The sequence below is a fragment of the Dama dama genome, chromosome 30 (assembly GCF_033118175.1).
Source record: "Dama dama isolate Ldn47 chromosome 30, ASM3311817v1, whole genome shotgun sequence".
Lineage (NCBI taxonomy): Eukaryota > Metazoa > Chordata > Mammalia > Artiodactyla > Cervidae > Dama > Dama dama.
The window spans coordinates 44,007,100-44,017,833 of record NC_083710.1 but is presented as its reverse complement, the minus strand read 5'-3'; the positions used below and the strand labels follow the sequence as shown (position 1 = coordinate 44,017,833).

General features: G+C 36.6%; 1 pseudogene; it reads right to left on the bottom strand.

The window, feature by feature from the left end:
- Window positions 1-529: 529 nt before the first annotated feature.
- LOC133049342 (protein SET-like) lies at window positions 530-4,240 on the bottom strand (annotated as a pseudogene).
- Window positions 4,241-10,734: the final 6,494 nt, after the last annotated feature.

Genomic DNA, 10,734 nt, shown 5'->3' with positions numbered 1-10,734 from the left:
ACATCTCAAACCCACACTTTGCTGACCTTCTGTAACCCCATTTTTTAAAGTTTTGTGTTTTTTTTTTCTAAACAAGAGAAAGTTGACAGATACAAGTTGGTAAATGCTGTCTATTCACACAGAGGCACAGTATAATGTCTGAGCCCAATATATAGAGAAAGAAAGAACAAAAGCTAAAAAATGTGTGTCCTATTACGAAGGAGCTTAGTACCCTCCAGCTTTCAGAAGAGCTAAGGGAGCAGAGGATTTGCTTTTTCCCAAAGAGGATGGTAGTGTTGATTCCATAGAGTTTTTGTAGAGACAGGAAGGATAAACATTGATTTGGAACAGAAAGGGGTGGAGATTCTTTTCCCACCCCTTGAATTGTGCTCAAAGTAATAATTTGAGAAACATGGTATAAAGAAGAAAAGGGACCTCAAAAACAGGATGACTGCACAAGAAGGGAAAAAAGTACTGCAAATTGCTCTCAGGAACTAGAGAAAATTAAAAAAGAAAGAAAGAAAGAAAGCCAGAATCCATTAGTGTTCCATTAGTCATCCTCTCCTTCATCTTCATCTCCTTCCTCTTTCCCTTCATCTTCATCCCATCATTCATGAATATCTTCCAATTTTCCTCCTCATTTTTTTATTCTCCTTCCCCTTCTTCATCATCTATGTCAGGAATTAAGTAGTACTGTAATGGATTTGGCCAAATATCGTCTTTGATGGCCACTCCTAACTCATCTGCACCTACATCAGAATGACCAGTAAACCAGGTGAAGAAGCTCTCTGGTTCCTCATACTGCCTCTTCCTGCTGGCTTTCTTCTGTGTTTCTTCCTGTGTGTTTAGTCAAATCCTTTCCGATCTCCATTTGATTTCAGCGGACTTTGAAGATGAATCACCACTCTCATTCAGATGAAATTCTTTGGCGAGAATTTTACTTTTGAAGTAAGAGTTCTCATTAAAATAAAAATATATTCTGTAACCTGATTTAACATCATCAAATTCTGTCAATCCAATTCCTATCAGGAAGTGCAGCACTCTTCTTCCTCCTCCACAAGCAGTGCAGACACTTGTAGATGGTTGGCAAATAGTGTCACCCCAAAATGTTGGGTTTTGGTGAGCAATTCTGACTGCCTCTGAAAAAAACTGGTTGGTGGAGTTCGTTATATTTCTGTTCTTTCAAACTCTCTTCACTGGCTTGTTCATTCAATCTGCCATTTGCTTCATCATATGTTCAGTTGCTTCTTGCTTTTTTCTTCCTTCAGCAAGTTTGGAGAAGCAGACATTTACTCTGATCAAGAGGACGGAGTCAGTCTCAGTTTATTTGGTTTCTTTACTTAATGTGGAAATGAAGACTGGTGTTTGGGAGATGTGCTGTGGGGAAAGCCAAAAATCAAACCAAGGGAAAACCCATGCACAAGGAGCTCTGAGACCTTGTATTACTTCATTTCAACTCTCATAACAGTTCTTTGAGGCAGGTACACATTTTTCTCTCCATGGTAATTACTGAAAGTGAGAGTGTTAGTCGCTCAGTGTGACCAGCTCTTTGGGACTCCATGGATTATAGCCCACCAGGCTTCTCTGTCCATGGAATTCTCCAGGCAAGAACACTGAAGTGGGTTGCCGTTCTCTCTCCAAGGATCTTCCTGACCCAGGGATTGAACCAGGGTCTCCTGCATTGCAGGTGGATTCTTTACTGCCTGAGCCACCAGGGAAGCCCAAAGTGAAAGTGAAAGTTGCTCAATTGTGTCAGACTCATTGTGACCCCATGGAGTCCATGGAATTCTCCAGGCCAGAATGCTGGAGTGGGTAGCCTTCCTCTTATTCAGGGGATGTTCCCAACCCAGTGATCAAACCCAGGTCTCCCACATGGCAGGAGGATTCTTTACCAGCTGTGCCACAAGGGTAGCCCAAGAATACTGGAGTGAGGTAGCCTATCCCTTCTCTGGCGGATCTTCGTGACCCAGAAATCTAACCAGGGTCTCCTGCATTGCAGGTGGATTCTTTACCAACTGAGCTATCAGGGAAGCCTAATTCGTAGACAGGCATTTATTTAGAGAGCCTGAAGAACTCAAACACATCTCACAGTTAGAGGACAAACTCAAGCTGTCAATTTAGGCCTGTCCATCTCCAAAGTCCACCAAAGGCATGTCTGATTGATCCACAAAGGAAACACAGGTGATAAAGCCTAAACACATTAAGAGAAATAAAGAACTAAAACAGTGAAACTACTTAAAGGCCTTTATCAGAGAATTCTGATAATGAATCTAATACTTTAGGAGAACAAGTCTGATAAGAACCAATCAAACAGATTAAAATGGAGTGATAGATTAGAGTGAAGAAAAGTAACTATAAAATAACTACAGGCTTTTTAGGAAAATCTGAATTAATATGGGAATAACAATAACAAAAAAACAAATTTATGACGGAATAATTAACAGAGTAGACAACTGATTAGATATAAGGAACAGAGGATAAGAGAAAGTTAATGATGGCTGATATTTGAAAAGTACTACTTTGGCATATTTAACATATCTTGAAAGTCAAAAAGTCTTGATGTATTTTAATTTCAATATTGTCTGAGTTCTAACATATTTCCTTCTTTACATGTATAGCCTTACTTGACCTCACTGTAGCCCTAAAAAGTTAGTGAAAAAAATATTTGCTGTGTATTTTTAAAACTGTACAAGGCTGGGTGAGCTTTTGATATGAGCAAATATACATAACATAGAGCTCAGCAGTTAATGCAATCCTAATTGTAGTCTATATTATGATTATCAAAATGTATTTTTGATTTCCAAAATTTATATGGAGTTAGTATTGGTATCGGAGAAGGCAATGGCAAGCCACTCCAGTACTCTTGCCTGGAAAATCACAGGGATGGAGGAGCCTGGTGGGCTGCAGTCCATGGGGTCACAAAGAGTCGGACAGGACTGAGCAACTTGACTTTCACTTTTAACTTTCATGCACTGGAGAAGGAAATGCAAACCCACTCCAGTGTTCTTGCCTGGAGAATCCCAGGGACAGGGGAGCCTGATGGGCTGCCGTCTATGGGGTCACACAGAGTCGGACACGAATGAAGTGACTTAGCAGCTGCAGCAGCAGTGTTGGTATTAGTTTTGCTGAAATATAATTTTAGTTAATTCAGTGTGAATTTTTATTTCTAAATAAAGTATATGTCATTTCATCTTAGAAAATCCTAAGAAATAAGTGGATCTTTAAAATATTTTTCATAACTATCATTATTTTACAGGCAAGTAGCTGTACATTATCAAGAAAGCCGCATGTTGATTATTTTGAGGATTATTTCACGTCTTCTACTCTTTCTCAGAGAAGAAACGATTTGGTTCTTTGAATTTTTGTCAGCAACACAAATGTTTAATTCAAACTGAGATAGAAGCCAATTATGTTAGGAGATTGACAACTGTAGCATTCCAGGAACTTTGGCCCTGGCTGGGGTAGAATGAGCAAAGTATAGCATTAGGAGACCCATAAGGAGTGTTTATTTCCATTATTCAATACTAAAGAACTGAATTTGGAGACATTCTTAACTCTCTGAAATAAGTAAAGTCAATACAAATTCAAGATTTTTTTTTTTTCTAGATAGCTTAGTAACATCATTAAGGCGTCCAAATGTTAGCTTGCCCAGAAAACACTAACAGGCAAAAGACATAAAGTCCCTGTAATCCTGCTTCTCCCAGTAAGCTAAAATGCATTACATGTTTACAAGCATTGTGTAATCTATCTTTAACTATTTTTGTTACTCAATTCACACAAAAGGTGCTATTTTTACCCTGATTTTACAAACATATAAAGTGAGAGGCAAAGAGTTTTATGGTTTGCCTTAGTCACCCATTTATTTTTCTTTTTAACTCCAAAATTACTCTTAACAAAATTGAGGAAAGGTTCCTAGTGGATAGGTGCTTTGATTTATTAACATTAATCATGAGTTCTCCATTCAAACAAGACACTTACAAACATCTCATTCCACCTTATCTAAACAGAACGTTGCTTTGACTCAACCACAAATATTCATATATTTTTGAAACAGCATTTTGGAAAGAAAAGTCTCCAGAAAATAGATAGGATACTATAATTACCAGAATCAGAATGATCTGTTTGCTTTTTTACTTTAAAAAAAAAAAATTTAATTACTTTCAGCAGTCACCTAAGCATACATTCAAACATACCTACTGAGCTGGTAGGATCTGCACGTGCTCATCATCTTAGAATCAGTCAGCTCTATAGTAACTGGCATGCTCAGGCATCTTTTAGAACAGAATTTTGAATCAATGTTGGTCAGGGAAAATAATAGAAAAACAAAGAAAACAAACAAACAAAAAAACTATAAACTACCTTATATAACTACCTATAAACTGCCTTACGTAATTTAGGAATAAACTTTTTTAGAAATTAAAGGCTAACAGGAAGGGTTGGGATTGCAAAAGGCAAGGAAGCCATTAACTCTTTGCCAAGACACATGGAAACTGCCATGGAAGGTCAAGGAAGTATCCACTGCAGGACTGGGCCGGCACAGCTTTGGATGGATTCTCCTCACAGACGTGCAGGAAAGAGGTGAAATCTCAGAATTTCCAACCATCTGTTTCATTCTCATGATTTATTTCATTCTAAGTCATGAGGTGGTTGGTTCTCAGGAACTTACTGGGAAGCAATAATGAATCTGGCATCTACCCAAGAATCTTTCTACAACTCACTAAAAGAAAATGACTTCTTCCCTTCGACTTTCACTATTCTAATCAAGTACCTCAAAGTTGCCTTAGAATTGTAGAGGAAAATGCATTCTGGGAAATGTAGTCACCAACTTGTCAGCAATCTCCAAAGTCAGGCTTAGAAGGAGACAACGGTGATGGCAAGCTGCCAACAGGTAATCCAAATAAGGAGACACAAAGCCGCTTAGGTCACGTGTCTCTCCCCTTATAATTGTTTAAATATGTCATAGCTCAGTGACAACCTTCTTTTGATATCTTCTAATTTAAATATTGAAATATAGAGTTACCTATTATTAACATACCTTATGCTAAACTATTCGGGACTGGAAGAAAAGAAAAACAATTGTTTGTACAGACGTGAGAGTTGGATCATAAAGAAGGCTGAATACTGAGAAACTGATGCTTTCAAACTCTGGTGCTGGAGAAGACTCTGAAGAGTCTTGGACAGCAAGGAAATCAAACCAGTCACTCTTAAGGGAGATCAACCCTGAATATTCATCAGAAGGACTGATGCTGAAGTGGAAGCTCCAATACTTTGGCCAGCTGATGTGAAGAGTTGACACATTGGAATAGACCCTAATGCTGTGAAAGATTAAAGGCAAAAGGAGAAGGGGGTGGCAGAGGATGAGATGGTTAGATAGCATCACCATCTCAATGGACATGAATTGAGTAAATCCAGGGAGATAGTGAGGGACAGGGGAGCCTGGCGTGCTGCAGTCCATGGGGTCGCAAAGAGTCAGACATGACTTAGAGACTGAAGAGCAATAACAGTGATCTAAACTAATAACTGAATTAGTAATAATAATTTAGATTTTATTTGTGTTGTGCTTAGTCACTCAACCATGTATGACTCTTTGCAACCCCATGGAATATATACCACCAGGATCGTTTGCCCATGGGGATTCTCCAGGCAAGAATACTAGAGTGGGTTGCCATGCCCTCCTCCAAGAGATCAAACCCACATCTCCCACATTGCAAGCGGTTTCTTTACCATCTGAGCCATCTTGTTATAAAATCTGTCATTCTACAGCTGATCTAATAGAAAACTAAAATGGCTATTAGAAACTCAGTTATGGCTCAGGCTTTCCAACAACATCTGTTGAGTGTTCAAATTGCAATATGTTCTGAATTAGTGACCAGTATGTGGTATTGTTTCTCCCATAACCTGATTACCTAAGTCTAGGAGTTAGGGTATGGAGATGGGAGTGACCTTAGTCATTATTATCTACATAATTCTGTGTAAAAAGCTTGATTCTCTTTGCTGCAAATATATGCTTTTCTGATTCCTAAAGAAGGAATATTTCCTGTTTTGTAGATAAGTTCATTTGTACCCTGTTTTATACACACATAAAATAGATAACTAATAAAGATCCACGGTATAGCACAGGGAACTCCACTCATTTTTAGATTCTTTTCCCATATAGACCATTACAGAGTACTGAGAGTTCTCTGTGCTACACAGTAGGTTGTTATTAATTATCTATTTTATGTGTGCCTAAAACTGGGTACAAGTGAACTTATCTACGAGACAAGGAAGATTCCTTCTTTAGGAATCAGAAAAGTATAAATTTGCAGTGGAATTATGTAGATAATAATGACTAAGATCACTCCCATTTCCATATCTTGACTTAGGTATTCTGGTTATGGGAGAAACAATACCACATACTGGTCACTAATTCAGAACATATCCCAACTTGAACACTCAACAGATGTTGTTGGAAAGCCTGAACCATAATTGAGTTTCTAATAGCCATTTTAGTTTTCTATTAGGTCAGCTGTAGGATAACAAATTTCATAACAACAGGAATAAGTTTGATGGACACAAGCACATTGTTAAACTTCACTCACTTTTAGTGAATTTCCTGAACAGAGGATATGTTGCTTGTGTTCTCTGTTGTTAAAGACATCACTCTATAAGTCTACTGATGGTGGACTTACTGAAAGAAGCACTGAAGCTTTGAAGAGAAATTTATAAACAAACAAATGTCTCCTGGGAGAGAGAAATCATTGCTCCTGCCATGAAAGATTCAGTCCATTGTATACATCTTCTCTTGTGGCTGCCATATCCTCAAGGATAGAGTGTAATTTCTACACTCAGCAATTTGGTAGTAGTTCAGCCTTAATGAGTAAACCCCAAGCTAGGTAGTTCATCCCTCTGTAGTATCTGGTCAAATAATCTATCTGGCATCCAAAGAATAGGTCATTTTGTCCAACAAATTATTGATAACTTTCTCGATGTGCTGTGCTGTTCTCAGTTGCATCAGTCTTGTGTGCTCTTTGTGACCCTATGGACTATAGCCTGCCAGAATCCTCTGTCCATGGGATTCTCCAGGAAGGAATAGTGGAGTGGCTTGCCATGCCCTCCTCCAGGGGATCTTCCCAACCCAGGGGTCGAACCTGCGTCTCCTGGATCTCCTGCATTGTAGGCCCACTGGGCCATCTGGAAAGTCCAACTTTCCTTATACTGGTTTTCATTTGATGAGCATTCTCATTGAAAACAAGTATTTTGACACCTTGTTCTAATTCTGAGAGCTGTAGCTTCATAATTTTTCCTCAGATCTTGTTATCATTGGTTTTAAATCTCATTTCTTTGAAGTTTCTAACCTCTGTTCTTCAGAGTCTCTCCTGAGAGGTGTCATGGTATTGTAGGGCCAATTTCAGGAAGTACCAGTGTATTGTGCACAACTATTTATGTTCAGGTTTCATTTTTCTTTAGTTTCTTTCTCCCCATCCCTCTGTCTTTTATCATCTGGTTACAGGGACATCTCTTTGAGACTGTAGCTGAAGGTTGAGAGAGTAGGCAATGTAGGGAAACTATAAAACATGGATGGGAGTTTAAATCATTTGCTCCTACAATTTAGACCTGTTTTCAGCACTGAACTTGTATATCACTTCCACATGATGGTAATTTCTGTGCACTTTCTGTGCCACATATTAAAGGTTGAGATAACACTCGGTTCATTATGAGCAACTCAATTTGCATGGTAATGTAGTATTCCATGGTTAAATAGTAAATCTCTCCTAGGGCTCAGTAGTACATTGGGAACTATTTAAAAAAGAGAGAGAGAGAAAAGATGTCTCTAGAAAATATCATTTGCCTCAAATCCCAAGCGTTTGCACTTGACCATGAATTCTGCATTCTTATTAAACTTGCTTATTCATTTGAACAGATTTTTGGAAGATTTTTTGAGACCTACCAATCATTTTTCTCTTAAATAGACAACTTATTTATTTTGTAGAACTTAAGAGGAAAACTGCTGTTTTATATAAACCCATCTATTTAACAATTTTGTTGCTCCTCTTTTGTTCCTGAAGAACCTAGGTACTTTCTGCTATCACTTCCCTCCAACTTGAAGAATACCCTCAGTATTCTTTTAGAGCAGATCTTCCAACAACAAATTATTTAATTTTATTTTATTAACACTGAATTTATTCCTTTAATTCTTAAAGGAGTGATGCAGACATAGATGACAAGACATTTGTAAATAGAAAGATAGATGAAAGCAGATATGGATACAAATATAGATGATATAGATATATGTGTAAATGAAGATAAAATTGATATGGAAATAGATAATAGATATATATGGGTACAGAAGATTCAGCAATTTAATTATCTCGTTCATTTATTTCCAAGTCACTGATATGCAGTCTATTTTTTTTCTAGCTGATTTCAAATATTTTTATTCATTTTGGTTTTCAGAAATTTCATTGTGATGTGCCTTGGCATGATTTTCTTTGAATTTATCTTATTGAACTTTATTTCTTGAATTGAAATCTTAAATTGATGTATTTTATCACATTTTGAAATTTTCATCATTATTTCTATACATACATCTTTCATCCGTGTCTCTTTCTCTTCTCTTCCTAGAATTCCAATGACAAACTTTAAACAATGCAAAAATTGTCTTATATGTACCTGAGGCTCTATTCATAGTTTTAAAAATCTTTTTGTTTTCTTTATTCAACTGGATATATATTTTTTGGCTCTATCTGAAAGGTCACCATTTTTGTGTGTGTGTGATCTTCATTCATAATCTAGTGAGATTCCATTTTAATTATTTCAATTTTCATAATTCTCCCAATTAGTTCTTTTTTAAAAAATTACTAACAGCACTTAACATGAAATCTACCTCTTAACAAATAATGGCACAATGCACTATTATTAACTATTAAGGCCACTATGCTGCACAGTAGATCTCTAAAACTCATTCATCTTGTATACCTGAGTAACCACTCCTGACTTTCTCTTCCGCCATAGCCTGGCAACTATCATTTTGCTGTTTCTACCAGTTTTATCATTTTAGATGCCTCAAATAAATGAAATCATGTCATATTTGTCTTTCTGTGATTGGCTTATTTCACTTAGTATAATATTCTCCAGGCCCATCCATCTTGTGTATGACACAATTCCTTTTTTAAAAGCTAAATAATATTCCTTTGTTTGTGTATACTATATTTTCCTTATCCATTTATATGTTGATGAACATTTGAGTTGTTGCTGTATCTTGACTATTGTGAATAACACTGCAATGAACATGGGATGAAGATATTTTGGAATCCTGATTTTATTTATTTTGGGTATATACTCAGAAGTGGGATTGCTAGACCATATGAGAGTCCTGCTTTTAGTTTCTTGAGGAGCTTCCATACTATTTTTCTCATAGATTCTATACCTTTAGTGAGAATATATATTTAGGCATTTAGTTTGTATCTACCTTTAATTTATGCAACATATATAGGTATAATATTTGCTTTAAATATTTTGTGATAACTCCAAATTCTGGATCACTTGAGGATTTGCATTTGTTGATTGTATTTTCCTTTTAGAACTTGTCACAATTTTCTATTTATACACATATCAAGAAGTGTTTAATTATATCCTTAGATTTAAAATATTAGGTTGTGGAGGACCTAGATCTTTCCATAATTTTATAAAAATGTTGATTTTTCTTTCATTTTGATTCTTCACCTGTTTTAGCTATCAATTTACTTAACTTCAGCTCACAAAGGCTTTGGAAGCTTCTCCCCATCAAAGGAAATCATAAAAAAAAAAAAAAAAAAACACAAAAGATAATCCATAGAACAGGAGAAAATATCTGCATGTGATGTGACTGACAAGGGATTAATCTCCAAAATTTACAAACAGCTCATTTAGCTCAATAACAGAAAAAAAAAGTCCAACCAAAATACAATCAGAAAACCTAAATAGACATTTCTCCAAAGAAAACATGCAGATGGCCAAAAGGCACATGAAAAGATGCTCAATGCCTCTATTAGAGAAATGTAAATCAAAACTACAATGAGATATTAACTCACACTAGTCAGAATAGCCATCATCAAAAAATCGACAAACAATAAATTCTGGAGAAGGTATGGAGAAAAGGGAACCCTCCCAAACCATTGGTAGGAATGTAGACTGAAAGGGCCACTATGTATAACAGTATGGAGATTCCGTAACAAACTAAAAATAGAGTCACCATATAATCCCATTACTGAGTGTATATTCAGAGAAAATGGTTTAAAAGGATACATTCACTCTGATGTTCATTGCAACACTGCTTACAATAGCCAAGACGTGGAAGCAACCTAAACGTCCATTGATAGAAAAATAGATAAAGACGATGTGGTACATATATAGTGGGATATTACTCAGCCATTAAAGAGAATGAAATAATAACATTTACAGACATGTGGATGGACCTAGAAATTATCATACTGAGTGAAGCCAGAAAAGAAAAACAAATAATATTGCTTATATGTTGAATCTAGAAAAATGGTACAGACAAACTTATTTAGAAAACAGACATAGAGTCACATGTAGAGAATAAACTTATGGTTACCAAGGGGGGAAATGGAGTTGGTATGAATTGGGGGATTAGGATTGATGTATATACATTAGTATTGACTTCCCAGAAGGTGCTAGTGGTAAAGACCTCATCTGCTAGTGCAGGAGACGTTAAAAAGCAGGTTTGATCCCTGGGTTTGGATGACCTCCTGGAGGAGGGCGCAGCAGCCCACT